We start from the raw sequence: 14,835 nt of genomic DNA, 5'->3' as shown, positions 1-14,835 counted from the left end.
GCTTCCGCTGGAGCCCCACCTGTTTGGAGTTCTAACTGGAAAAGTGATGACTCTTTCTGTGAGTTTCTTCAAACTGTAGATTTAAAGCTCAGGCAAGCATACACTTCTCTCCTGATTCCCTCCAATACTAATTCATCATCTGAGCTGACTGAAATATTAAAATGATGGTTTACAGGCTGGAGAGCTAGCTCAGCGCTTCAGAGCACTTATTGTTGCTGCATAGGCCCTGGGCACCCACATGGAGGCTCACCGCTTCTCAAACACCAGCACAAGCGTGGCGCACACACACAAAGCCAAGACACTCGCGCATATAAACAATCAAAAAGTATTTAAAATATTTTAAAATTAATACCTTGCAAACAATTCAGTTTTGCAAACTAGGTACAAATATATCTGCTCTGAACTCGACCAAGGGGGAGCCAGAAGTTAAAAATCTTTTGCTCTTCAGTTTTGTGATGTGAACCAGCAGGCAACTCAAAGGGATATTATTCTAATTCTCACTCCATTGCTTTAACAAAACACACCAAAAGCAACACGGGGGCTGGAAGGGTTCCTTTGGCCTGCAGTTTTCATCAGGGGAAACTGAGGCAGAAGGTGAAATAGTGTGGGGGAATGATGGGTACTGGCTTGATCCCTATGGTTTGCTCAGACTGCTTTTTTCTCGTACAATGCAGAGCCACCTCCCCAAGGGTGGCACGGCTAATGGAGAGAATGCCACCACAGACTGGCAATGGAAGGCTGTATTTCACATCTTTCATGCTTTAGTCTGGTTTTCTGTTGTGATAAAATACTGTCCAAAAGAACAGCCTAGGGGAGAAAGGGGCTATTTGGCTTACAGGTTGTGAGGGAAGCCGGGTCAGGGGGCCTGAGCCAGGAGCTGCAGCAGAGATCACGGAGGAAAGCTGCTTACGGATTTCTCCCTCTGGCCTACTCATCCACCGTTCTCCTTCAACCCAAGCCCAGCTGCCTGTGGCTATAGAACTTCCAAGGGTGGGCTAGGCCCCCCTATGTTAATTAGGAAAATGCCCCACACACTTGCTCACAGACATCAAGGAAGTATTTCTTCTCCCTGCTGTGTGAATTGACAGCTAATGCCTACTCTGACAGTCTTCCAATGACCTGGAAGAAAGAGAAATAGAAAGGAAAGGAAGACAGGAGAGTTGGGAAATACGGGAAGCAGAATAAAAAGGAATTACCCACTGTAGCTCCTCATTGGACATTAGGAGGAAGTTATCTATGTCTCTCCTCCTTATCCATCCAAGGATGTGATCAAACCAAGATCCAGAAGCAACTAGGGTGATAGGGGAGGAAAATGAAAATAGGACTGAACTTTTATTTCATCAATATTATTCCCAAATGGTACATACTTTGAGGAAGGCAAGGGCTGTCAAGTTCTACCTCTAGAGGCATGTAATAAAATTATGACACTAGTCACGAAAAACCCACGTGTGCTTTTTTGAAGAGGAAAAAACTACATGCTTACTACCTACATTTAAAAAATATTTTTTAAACCTGATTTCATAGTATAATTCCGTGTTTTCTGGAATGCACCACGTGTGTGGTGATCACAGAGACCAGAAGAGGACATAGGATCTCTTGGAACTGGAATTACAGATGGTTGTAAGCCATTGTGTGTGTGCTGGGAACTGAACTCAGGTCCTCTGAAAAGGCCAAACACTGACCTGCCTCTCCGGCCCTGAGTCTTTGAACTTTGAACTAGAAAAGTGTTTAAAGGAAGCAGGATAAAATCCAAACACCTGAAAGGACTATTTTATAAAATAATCAAATATTAAGTAATACTTTATTGTAAATAAACTATCAAGAGCTGATGGGATGGCTCAGTGTATAAAAACACGTGACCCCAAGCCTGGTGATGTGAGTTCGCTCCCTGAAGACCACATGGTAAAAGGAGAGATCTGACTCCCACAGGTCGCCCTTAGACCTCCAGCAGGCGCTGTGGCATGTGTGCGACTCCATATACATACACACTAGATAATGAGTATATCTGAGCACATAATTGACTGAAAGCTATAAAAATAAGGATTAGATGGTATTCATACATATATGGTATACAAGAACTGATTTTCTATGTGAAAAAAAGTATTAAAATCATGTTACATCTGCCTGTCCATAAAATTCTTGACATCACACCTAGTAAAATTTAAAAATATTTACTTTTGTTACTTTAAATTACATGCCTCTCTCCCTTCTTTTCTCCCTCCCTCCACTCTCCCTCTTCTATGTGTGTGTGTGTGTGTGTGTGTGTGTGTGTGTGTGAGACAGCACTGCCTTTGGATTCCAGAAGAGGGCGCTAGCTCTCTGGATATGGAGTCACCAGCTGTTGTAACCAACCTGTCATGTGTGCTGGTAACCAAACTCAGGACCTCTGAAAGAAACCACACTCTTAACAGCTATGCCAGCCTTTTAGTCCCACACTGAATAAATTTAAACAGTTGTGACCCACAGATTTAGTTTTTAAACATTCAATACAGATCTCTGGTGTTGCTAATATTTCAAAATATAATCTTTGTGGTCCAGATTCCACTCACCATCACCTTGGATAAATGAGTGAAGGAATTCATCAACAGTCTGTTGATTCTTCACAGGGGGTAAATGTTTTCCTATGTGATAAGCAGATGAGGCAACATCTCTTGCATTCCTGATGACATAATCTTAGAGAGAGAACGTTTGTTAGTAGTGTTTGTCTTCATCTCACCATAGTGTATTTCCTCATGGCCTGAACCAAACTGCTTAAGTCTTTACACAAAGCCACGGCACACACATGGCCGTCAAAGGATGAGCTGCATTTTCCCTCCATCCATGACTCTCAATGCAAGATTGGTTCCTCTTCTACCATCTTCTTAATTCGGAGACAAAGGAGGCTAAGTTGACCTTTCATTTGGGAAAGTGTAACTAGCTGGCACAGGCGTGCAGGTTTCCCTGCTGTAAGAAAGGAGGGTGGGCTGGAGAAATGTCTTGGTAGGTTAAGCAGTTCTCAACCGGGAGGTCAAACGACCCTATCACAGGCTTACTAAGACCATCAGAAAACACAGATATTTACAATTCATAGAATCAGCAAAAGTGCAGTTATAAAACAGCAGCAAACTTTATGATTGGGGCACCATAACATGAGGAGCTGCAGTAAAGGGTCAGAGCATTAAGGTCCTTCAGAACCACTGGCTGACAGTGTTTCCTGCACAGTGAAGTTTGGAGACTGGATTCCCAGAAATCCATGTAAAGGGTGGTCGGGGGGTGAGAAACCCGCCTGTAATTCCACCCTTGTAAGGTGGAGACAGGAGATCCCCAGAGATAGCTGGTTACCAAGACTAGCCATGCCAGTGAACTGTGTTTGACTGGGAGACTGCCTCAGGAAGAATGAGGTAGAAATGGTGAGGTTGCTCGGTGGGTAGAGTCACTGGGTCCCACATAGTGGAAAGTGAGCCATGGTGTACACACACACACACACACACACACACACACACAGAGAGAGAGAGAGAGAGAGAGAGAGAGAGAGAGAGAGAGAGAATATAAGTTTTTTTTTTAAGAATAGGGTACATGGGTGATTGAAAATGATTCCACACATAAACCTTGGTCCTCCCCCCACACCCACTCACAACAAAGGCACCTCCACACTCCCCTGCCCACACACATGCACACCACATGCTATACACATGGGAAAAAAAGAAGAAAGCAGAGCGAAGTTGAAAACTGACTTCTGAGCTAACATGATGAAGTACTGTGGGTTCAGTTATGGATCCATACGTGTGTGTGTGTGTGTGTGTGTTAGGAAGATCCTGGAGACCAGCAACCCCTCACCTTGGCACTAGAAGTGAAGACATGGGAAACAGTTGCATGGGAAGAGGAGTTGTCATGAGGTGTGGTCCATCCTGGTCCAGCAATAGTTTCTGCCAAGGTTTAGACTCTACCCCTGGGGACCTGACAGAAGTTTTGACAGGTCCCCAGTAGGAGACAATCAGACTACAATCTCTGTCATCCATTGTATTCCTGGTTGTGGGATAATAGAAAAATCAAATTTTGTCTTGCATTTACATAATAAAGAAAACGTGTCATATGTTGAATGATGAAGGTATTTTTATTCGATTTTCTTCTTTTGTTTCTCTTTTTTTTTTTTTTGTAGTTTCTGCTTGGATACAATCCATCAGGTTTGTGCATTGCTTCATTATACTTTTTAATCCTCGAAACTCCTTCCTTCATCTCATAAGCCTCGCATCTACATCCTAATTTAAACTATTAAAGATGGCCACACCATCTTTCCTTTCCTTTCCTTTTGCCCTTGCTCCACTATACTCGCCACTTTTAATCCACTCCCAATACACACTAACTCTTAAAGTACAAATAATTATTGTCTAAAGATAAAGTGACATGAGTAAGAGAGTGAGCTCAAGTTCACACCCCTGGAAAGGGCAGAGGCAAAGTGTAATCAAGCAGTGCTCAAATCCTGTCCATCTCAGTGTCTGACGATAAGTGAGCCCTGGGCCAATCTCATCTCCAGCCCATTCTCAAAGTTTCCCATCTCTAAGTCTTTAGAAAGGAGAAGCTGTATGGTTCTTGAGACCACTCTTAGATTTAGAAACTGACAAGAGCAAATGAAAACCTGCAATTTAACTATTAGTGGCAGATTAGTGATGTGCTAGTGTCTTTTTAGTTACATATTTACTTAACGTAGGGATCTGTGCCCCAGGAGCAGTCTTAGATCATGATAGATAGAAAAGTAGGTACATAAGTTCATAGATGATAGACAGATATACTAATATGTCAGAAGATAGGTAGATGATAGATAGATAGATAGATAGATAGATAGATAGATAAGTCTATTTCTGAGTTTCCTAGCAGAAAACTCCTACTATCCTTTAATCTCTGAAGTAGTGGAGGTTTTCTGTGTGTAAACAAATGGCCTCAGCCCCATAAGTAGCTTGAGGCTGTAGGCTGGTCACCTGGATCCCTGTGGCAGAATTAGAGGACTGGGATTTTCCAGCCCCACTCCCTAACCTGTGAATGAAGGAGGCAGGCTGCAGTGGTCTGAATAGGCATGGCCCCCATAAACTCATGTGTTTGAATGCTTGGCCCTTGGGGAGAGGCACTATTAGGAAGGGCGGCCTTGTTGGAGTAGGTGTGGCCTCATTGGAGGAAGTGTGTCACTGTGGTGGTGGGCTGTGTGGTCTCCTACTCTCAAGCTCCACCCAGAACGGAACCCACTTATTCTGCTGCTTCTGGATCAAGAAGTAGAACACTCAGCTTTATCTACTACCATGCTGGCCTGCACGCTGCCGTGCTTCCCGCCATGATGATGGTGGACTAAACCTCTGAAACCGTAAGCCAGCCTCAATGAAATGTTTTCCTTTATAAGAGCTGCCGTGGTTATGGTGTCTTCACAGCAATGAAACCCTAACTAAGACACGGGCTAAGGGCTCAGGTGACCACAAACAGTCAATATTTGTTTTAAACTATGATTTTTCTTTTTTCATCGTTTCATACATATAGCTTACTTTGGCTAATATTTTAATCAATCATCCTTATCATCAATCTCCTAAGAGCCCCAAAATACTGGGTTTAGGGAACTGAATGTGTTGAAAATTTCATAAGCATTTTTTTTGGTGGAAATAGAAAGCAGTGCAACTGACATGGGGAAAAGGTATGCAGATTATGTTAATTTGAATGAGAATGGCCCCCTCGGCTCATATGTTTGGATGCTGGGTCTCTAGTTAGCTGTTTGAGAAGAATTAGGAAGTTTTGTTGAAGATCCGGGTCCTGTGGGCAGAAATGTGTCACTGGGGATGGGATTTGAGGTTTTAAAAGCCCACCAAGTCTCTCTCTGTCCCTCCCTGCCCGCTCTCTCTCTCTTTCTCTCTCTCTCTCTCTCTCTGCCTGTCTGCCTGCCACCATGCCTCCTCCTTTGATGATTATGTACTAATCTTCTGAACCTGTAAGCAACTCCCTAATTAAATATCTCCCTTTACAAGTTACCTGGGCCATTGTATGTATTCACAGCAATAGAACAGCAACTAAGACAGTTTAACCCCCATAAACCATCACAAGTTTTACACACACACACACACACATACACACACACACACACACACACCCCTTTCTCTCACTGGATCTAGGACAGGTCCCTATGATCATCTTTCACAAAAAATTCCTGAGCAAAAGACAGGGACTCCTCCTTAAGGAAGCCCTGCAGCCTCTGAATCCCCTTGAACAGGAAGATATTGTCAGACATCTTGACAGAGCCTGGGCTTCCATGAGGCTCCCCAAGTTGCCTGGCTCATTCAAGTCATGGTGTTGGATTTAAATGGCCTGCATATGCTCCAGAGAAGGCTGCTGAGAGCCCAGGTGTCAATGCAGAGCAAGGTGCAATGTGCAGTCCTCCAGAGCTACTGGAAGAACAGAACTTAAGAAGGGTGAGAATGAAGAGGAGTGAAGTTTTGCAGAGTAACCGAGGGAAATTTGCAAGGCCTTCAGGATTTCAAAGCAGAGTTGCAGCAGTTTTCCTGGAATAAGCACTCAGGCAGGATGAGGGTGGAAGAGAGGAGATGTCCCCAGTTGACTGAAGCCAGGAGCCAGGACAGTTCCTGAAAGGCTTTGGGAACTTTGGTCCCAAGGTCCTTTGCATTCACATTTACACTCTAAACCCACAAACTGGGGCAGGCAAGCAGGCAAGATTTTACAGAAGCTACAGGGCAGAAGATACTAGAAGGAAAACTCCAATCCACCGAAAACAACCACACCCTAGAAACATAGGATACAGATAACTTTCACAACAAAAATTAAAAGGAAACAAGCAATGACTCACAGTAACACCACCAACTCCACAACAAAAGTAATTAATAATCATTGGTCACTACTATCTCTCAGTATTAATGGACTCAACTCCCCAATAAAAAGACACAGACTAACAAAATGGTTGCAGAAACAGGATCCAAAATTCTGCTGCATCCAAGAACACATCTCTGCAACAAAGATAAACACTACCTCAGAGTAAAGGACTAGAAACATGTTTGAAAGTAAATGGACCCAGAAAACGAGCTGGGGTAGCTATCCCAATATCTAATAAAATAGACTTTCAACCAAAATTAATAAAAAAAGATGAGGAGGGGCATTTCATTCTCCTCAAAGGAAAAATCCACCAGGAAGACATCACAATTCTGAACATCTATGCCCCAAATACAAGAGTGCCTACATTTGTAAATGAAACATTATCAATCCCAACACCTTAATAGTGGGAGACTTCAACACTCCACTCACACCAAAGAACAGATCATCTAAACGGAAGCCAAATAGGGAAATAAAGGCACTTACAGAGGTCCTAAATTAAATGAACCTAATAGATGTCTACAGAAATTTTCACCCAAATTCAAAAGAGTATACCTTCTTTCCAGCACCTCATGGAACCTTCTCCAAAACAGACCATATAGTTGATTACAAAACAAGCCTCAGCAGATACAAGAAGATTGAAATTATTCCTTGTGTTCTATCTGACCATCATGGACTAAAGCTGGACTTCAACAACAGCAGACATAGCAAAAAGCCTACACACACATGGAAACTGAACAACTTGCTACTCAATGACAGCTGGATCAGAGAAGAAATAAAGAAATTAAAGACTTCCTAGAAGTCAATAAAAATGAAGGCACAACATACCCAAACATATGGGACACAATGAAAGCTGTGCTAAGAGGAAAATTCATAGCACTAAGTGCCTTCAAAAAGAAACTTGAAACATCTCATGCAAGCAACTTAAAGGCCCACCTGAAAGTCCTTGAAAAAAGAGAAGCAGACACACCCAAGAGGAGTAGACAGCTGGAAATAATCAAACTCAGGGCTGACATCAATAAATTAGAATCAAATAAAAGTATTCAAAGAATCAATGAAACCAAGAGTTGTTTCTTTGAGAAAATCAACAAGATAGACAAACCCTTAGCCAAATTAACTAAAAGGCAGAGAGAAACTATCCAAATCAGCAAAATCAGAAATGAAAAAGGGAAACATAACTACAGACACTGAAGAAATCCAAACAATCATTAGGTCTTACTACAAAAGCCTATATGCCACAAAATTTGAAAATCTAAAGGAAATAGACAATTTTCTTGATAGATTCCATTTACCAAATTAAATCAAGATCAGGTAGAAAGATTGAACAGTCCTATAACCCCCAAGGAAATAGAAGCAGTCATCAAAAGTCTCCATTTCAAAAAAACCCCAGGGTCAGATGCTTACAGCGCAAAATTCTACCAGACCTTCAAAGAAGTGCTAACTCCAATTCTCTTCAAATTATTTCATAAAATAGAAACAGAAGGAACATTACCAAAATCATTCTATGAAGCCACAGTCACCTTAATACCTAAAGCACACAAAGACTCAACCAAAAAATAGAACTTTAGACCTATCTCTCTTATGAACATTGATGCAAAAATAATCAATAAAATACTGGCAAACCTCCAAGAACACATAAAAGACATCATCCTCCATGATCAGGTAGGCTTCATCCCAGGCATGCAGGGATGGTTCAATATACAGAAAGCCATCAATGTAATCCATCATATAAGCAAACTGAAGGAGAAAAAACACATGATCATCTCCTTAGATGCCAAAAAAGCATTTGACAAAATCCAACACCCATTCATGTTTAAAGTCTTGGAGAGATCAGGGATACAAGGCACTTACCTAAACAGTAAAGACAATTTACAGCAAGCCTATAGTGAACATCAAACTAAACAGAGAGAAACTTAAATTAATCCCACTGAAATCAGGAACAAGGCAAGGCTGTCCACTCTCTCCATATCTTCAACATAGTAAGTACTTGAAGTCCTAGCTAGAGCAATAAGACAACTAAAGGAGATCAAGAGATACAAATCAGAAAGGAAGAGGTCAAAGTTTCACTATTTGCAGATGATATGATACTATACATGAGTGACCCCAAAAATTCATCCAGAGAATTCCTTCAGCTAATAAACACCTTCAGCAAAGTGGCTGAATTCAAAATTAACTAAAAAAAAAAAATTCAGAAGCCCTCCTGTATACCAAAGACAAAAGGGCCAAGAAAGAAATTAGGAAAACATCACCCTTCACAATAGCCACTGATAGCATAAAGTGCCTTGGTGTGACTCTAACCAAACAAGTGAAAGACCTGTTTGAAAAAAACTTTGGGTCTGAAGAAAGAAATTGAAGAAGATATCAGAAGATGGAAAGATCTCCCGTGCTCATGGATCAGTAGGATCAACACAATGAAAATGGCCATTCTACCAAAAGCAATCTACAGATTCAATGCAATTCCCATCAAATTACCAACACAATTCTTTACAGAACTTGCAATAATATTTCTCAACTTCATATGGAAAAACAAAAAACCCAGAATTGCCAAAACGATCCTGTACAACAACCAATCGTCTCCATCCCTGATCTCAAGCTGTACTACAGAGCAATAGTAATAAAAACCTCATGGTACTGGCATAGAAACAGAATGGTAGATCAATGGAATTGAATTGAAGACCCAGAAATAAACTCACACACCTATGGATACTTGATTTTTGACAAAGAAGCCAAAACCATATAATGGAAAAGAGACAGCATCTTCAACAAATGGTGCTGGTCTAACCGGATGTCTACATGTAGAAAAATGCAAATAGATCCATATTTATCACCCTGCACAAAACTAAAGTCCAAGTGGATCAAAGACCTCAACATAAAACCAGACAAACTGAATCGGTTAGAAGAAAAAGTGGGGAAGAGTCTTGAATTCATTGGTACAGAAGACAACTTCCTGAACAGAACACCAGCAGCACAGATCTAAGAGAAACAATCAATAAATGGGACCTCATGAAAATGAAAAGCTTTTGTAAAGCAAAGGACACTGTCATCAGAACAAATGACAGCCTAGAGACTGGGAAAGGTTCTTCACCAATTCTCTATCTGACAGAGGGCTAATACCCAGAATATATAAAGAACTAAAGAAGTTCAACAGCAACAAACCAAGTAATCCAATTAAAAAAAAGGGGGCTACAGAGCTAAACAAAGAATTCTCAATAGAGGAATATATAATGGCAGAAACACTTAAAGAAATGCTCAGTGTCCTTAATCATCAGGAGATGCAAATCAAAATGATGCTGAGATTTCACCTTACAGCCAACAGAATGGCTAAGATCAAAAACTCAAGTGACGATACATGCTGGAGAGGATGTGGAGAAAAAGGAATCCTACTCCATTGCTTGTAAACTTGTACAACTACTTTGGAACTCAATTTGGCGCTTTCTCACACAATTAGGAATAGTGCTACCTCAAGATCCAGCCATACCACTCCTAGGCATATATCCAAAATATGTTCAAGTACACAACAAGGACTTTTGTTGAATCATGTTTCTAGCAGCTTTATTCGTAATAGCCAGAACCTGAAAATAATCCAGATGTCCCTCAATGGAGGAATAGATACAGAAATTGTGGTACATTTACACAATGGAATACTACTCAGCAATTAAAAACAAGGAAATAATGAAATTTGCAGGCAAATGGTGGGAACTAGAAAATATCATTTTGAGTTAGGTATCCCAGAAACAAAGACACACAGGGTATATACTCACTCATAAGTGGATACTAGAACTATAATATAGGATAAACCTACAAAAACCTGTATACCTAAAGAAGGTGAGCTAGAAGGAGGACCCTGGGCAAAATAATCAATCCTCACTCAGAAAGACAGACATTGGAAGAAGGAGAAAACAGGAAACAGGACAGGAGCCTACCATGGAGGACCTCTGAAAGACTCTACCCAGCATTGTATAAAAGTAGATAATGAGACTCATAAACAAACTTTGGGCAGAGTGCAAGGAATCTTAGGAAAGAAGGGGGAGATAGTAAGACCTGGAGAGGTCAAGAGCTGCACAAGCATAGCAACAGAATCAAAATATCTGGGTACAGGGGTCTTTTCTGAGACTGATACTCCAACCAAGGACCATTCATGGACATAACCTAGAACCCCTGCTCAGATGTAGCCCATGGCAGCTCAGTCTTCAAGAGGGTTCCCAAGTAAGGGGATCAGGCACTGCCTCTGTCATGAGCTCAGTGGCTAGCTCTTTCACTGCCTCCACTAGATGGGGGAGCAGCCTTGCCAGGCTACAGAGGAGGACAATGCAGCCAGTTCAGATGAGACAGGATAAGCTAAGGTCAGATGGAAGGGGAGGAGGACCTCCCCTATCTGTAGACTTGGAGAGGGGCATTGGAGGAGATGAGGAAGGGAGGGTGGGATTGGGAGGGGAGGATGGAGGGGGCTATAGCTGGGATACAAAGTGAATAAACTGTAATTAATATGAAAAATAAAAATTAAAAAACTCAAGAAACTAGATAGCAAAATACCAAATATTCCTATCATTAAATAAGACACAGATCTAAACAGAGAATTCTCAACAGACAAAACTCAAATGGTTAATAAGAACTTAAATAAATGCTCAGCATTCTTAGCCAACAGGGAAATGCAAATCAAAACTACTTTGAGATTCTGTCATACACCTGTCAGAATAGCAAAGATCAATAATACAAGTGAGAGTTCGAGTTGGCAAGGGTGTGGAGAAAAGGAACACTTCTTCTTTGCTGGTGGGAGTGCAAATTTGTACAGCCACTATGGAAATCAATACAGCAGTTCTTCAAAAAGTTGGAAATCAATCTACCTCAGGATCCACCTACATTACTCTTGGGCATATGCCCAAAGAACAAGTTCATTCTTCCTAAAGGATGTTTGTAACTGGAAGCAATATAGATGACCTCAGAGAGAAGAATGGATGAAGAAAATATGGTACATTTACAAAACAGAGTATTACTTAGTGGTTAAAAGTTTGCCAGGCCACAGAGGAAGATGATGCAGCTGGCCCTGATTAGGGGACTTAGGGGGAGAAGAGTGAGGGTGGGTGGGACTTAGAGGGAGAGGGCCACAATGGAGATACAAAGTGAATAAATTATAATTAATTAATTAATTAATTGGAAAAGAGAATGACATGAAACTTGCAGGCATATGGATGGAAGTAGAAAAATCATCCCGAGAGATGTAAACCAGATCCAGAAAGATAAATATGGTATATATTAACTTGTAAGTATATGTTAGTAAATAAATAAATGATAACCAAGGTACAATCCCTAGACCCAGAGAAGATAGGTAAAGAGGAAAATTCTAGGAGGAACACATGGATCACCCTGGAAGGGGAAAATAGAATAGATTTACAGGCTGACTGATGGCTGGGTGCGGATAGGAATGGGAAGATCAGATGGGGAGTGGGAGAGATAGGTTTGAGGGAGAGAATTCAGGGAAAGACAGAACTGAGGGGCATTTGAGGGAAGGTAAGGAAACCTCCTAAAATGCATGACTGGGATCCTAATGAGGTCTTCTAACAACGATAGGCAGAGTCTCAAACGGCTATTTGTTGTCTCCGTACAAGTCTTCTAGTAGAGGAACAAGGTTTCATTCAATGGAATTCTATGCCAAGCGAGTCTAATGAATATACACAAACAACCCATAATGATTCTACAACCAAGGGTTGCTCTCCACAAGTGGAGCCACTGCAAGGACAACACTCATACAACTCTTTGAACATGGAGAAGTCACAGTAGTGCCTACATGGAGCTTTTATCCCTAAGTTTTAGTCTTTTGGTATGGGAAGGTAATCTGAAGGCTAAGAAAGAAAAACTAGGACATCAACCCAGTGACAGACCCATTGGTCTAAAATCTGCCCTGCATACAAACTGTGCTAGAGCAATGGAGGCATTGGGGAGCAACCAACCAATGTTTCGTTTGACTTAAGACCCATTCCATAAAAACAAATCTTTACCTGACGCTGCCTGGGTAACCAAGGACCAGAGACCAAAATGATCTAGGGGAAAACCAACTGTAACTGCTCAATGAGTAAGTAAGAACAAAAGCTTTTTAATGATATTCTGCTCGTAATTACTTATAGATGATATAGATGTTATTCAGTCATCATCAAAGAGGCTTACTCTGGTGGAAGATGAGTACAGAACAGATGTGGAGACTAATTGGAATGTATCCATCAAATATGTCCCTTTAGAGCTCCAGAAACGCATCAGAAGAGGATGAGAAACAGTGTAAGAGCCAGGAGGAATGGAGGATGCCAGGAGAATAAGACACTCCAAAGCAAGTAAGCAAGACACATATGAACTCACAGAGACTGATTCAGCATGCACAGAACTTACACAGGTCTGCACGCTGTCCTCAGCGGCAATATTATAGCTGTTAGCTTAGTGTTTTTAAGGGACTCCAGACTGTAGGAACAAGAGGATCTCTGACTGTTGTGTCTGCTCTTGGAACTCTTTTCCTTCTGTTGAGTTGTGGTGTCCAACCTCATTATGATAGTTGTTGCTTCATCTTATTATATTTTATTTTGTCATGTTTTGTTGTTATCACCTAGAAGCCTATTCTTCTCTAAAGAGAGACAGAAAAGGAGTAGATTCCCATGGCAGGGGTTTAGGGGAGGAACTTAGAAGAGTTGAGTGAGAGGAGACTAAGAATATGACATATTATATGAAAAATATTTTTCTTTTATTATTATTATTATTATTATTACACTTTATTCACTTTGTATCCCCCCATAAGCCCCTCCCTCCTCCCCTCCCGATCCCACCCTCTCTCCCCCTTCTTCCTGCATGCCCCTCCCCAAGTCCACTGATAGGGGAGGTCCTCCTCTCCTTCCTTCTGATCTTAGTCTATCAGATCACATCAGGAGTAGCTGCATTGTCATCTTCTGTGGCCTGGTAAGGCTGCTCTCCCCTCAGGGGGAGGTGATCAAAGAGCAGCCTATCGGATTGTGTTGGAGTCAGTCCCTCTGCCCATTACTATGTAACCCACTTAGACACTAAACTGCCATGGATTGCATCTGCGCATTGGTTCTAGGTTGTCTCCATGCCTGGTACTTGGTTGGAGTATGGGTCTCTGGGAAGACCCCTGGGTTCAAATTTTCTGGTTCTGTTGCTCTCCTTGTGGAGTTCCTGTCCTCTCCATAACCTACTATTTCCCACTTCTTACATAAGATTCCATGCACATTGCCCAACAGTTGGCCATAAAGTCTCAGCATCTGCTTTGATAGTGTGCAGGGCAGAGCCTTTCAGAGGCCCTCTGTGGCAGGTTCCTAGCTTGTTTCCTGTTTTCTCCTTCTTCTGATGTCCATCCTCTTTGCCTTTGAGAAACTATATTTTCAAGGCCAGCCCTCCACCCTGCCACACGGTGTGGCTGTGAACACCCAGAGGCCCCCCCACAGATGTGACACGTGGTGTGGGATGGGGAAGACGCCCAGAGGCCCCCCACAGACATGACACATGGTGTGGGCTGGGGAAGACGCCCAGAGGCCCACATGCCTTGGCCTGCGTGTGTACAGCAGGAGCCATTGCAATGTGCAAGTGTGTGGTGGAGAGATGGAAGAGAACAAGACACAGAAAGGCTTGAGAATTATGAGGAGAGTCGGAACTGGTGACGTGAGGGTGGAGAAAAATAACCTGATGTCATAGGCTGCCCTGCACCCGAGGCCAAGGCGAAGTCCAACCAGCGCTGCCCTTGAGGGCCATGTCTGGGTCCACGGCCATGCAGCAGGGGTCTATGTCAACATCCATGGCTCTTATTACCACTAAAGGCCATGTGGACACCCCTGGTGTGGGTGGCTGCCAGGGAACATGTTGATGCCCAAGGACTGAGCACAGCTGGCCATGCCCCCGGGTGGCTCCAGCACTCCAGAGAACAGGCAGGCCTTTCACCTTGCCAAGACAGCACAGTAGATCTGGTCCTGGTGGCATGAGCTCAGGAAAGGTGACCCTGCCCCTCATCTG

The sequence above is a fragment of the Meriones unguiculatus genome, chromosome 1 (genome assembly GCF_030254825.1).
Source record: "Meriones unguiculatus strain TT.TT164.6M chromosome 1, Bangor_MerUng_6.1, whole genome shotgun sequence".
Lineage (NCBI taxonomy): Eukaryota > Metazoa > Chordata > Mammalia > Rodentia > Muridae > Meriones > Meriones unguiculatus.
Note: the sequence above shows the minus strand (reverse complement) of the source record.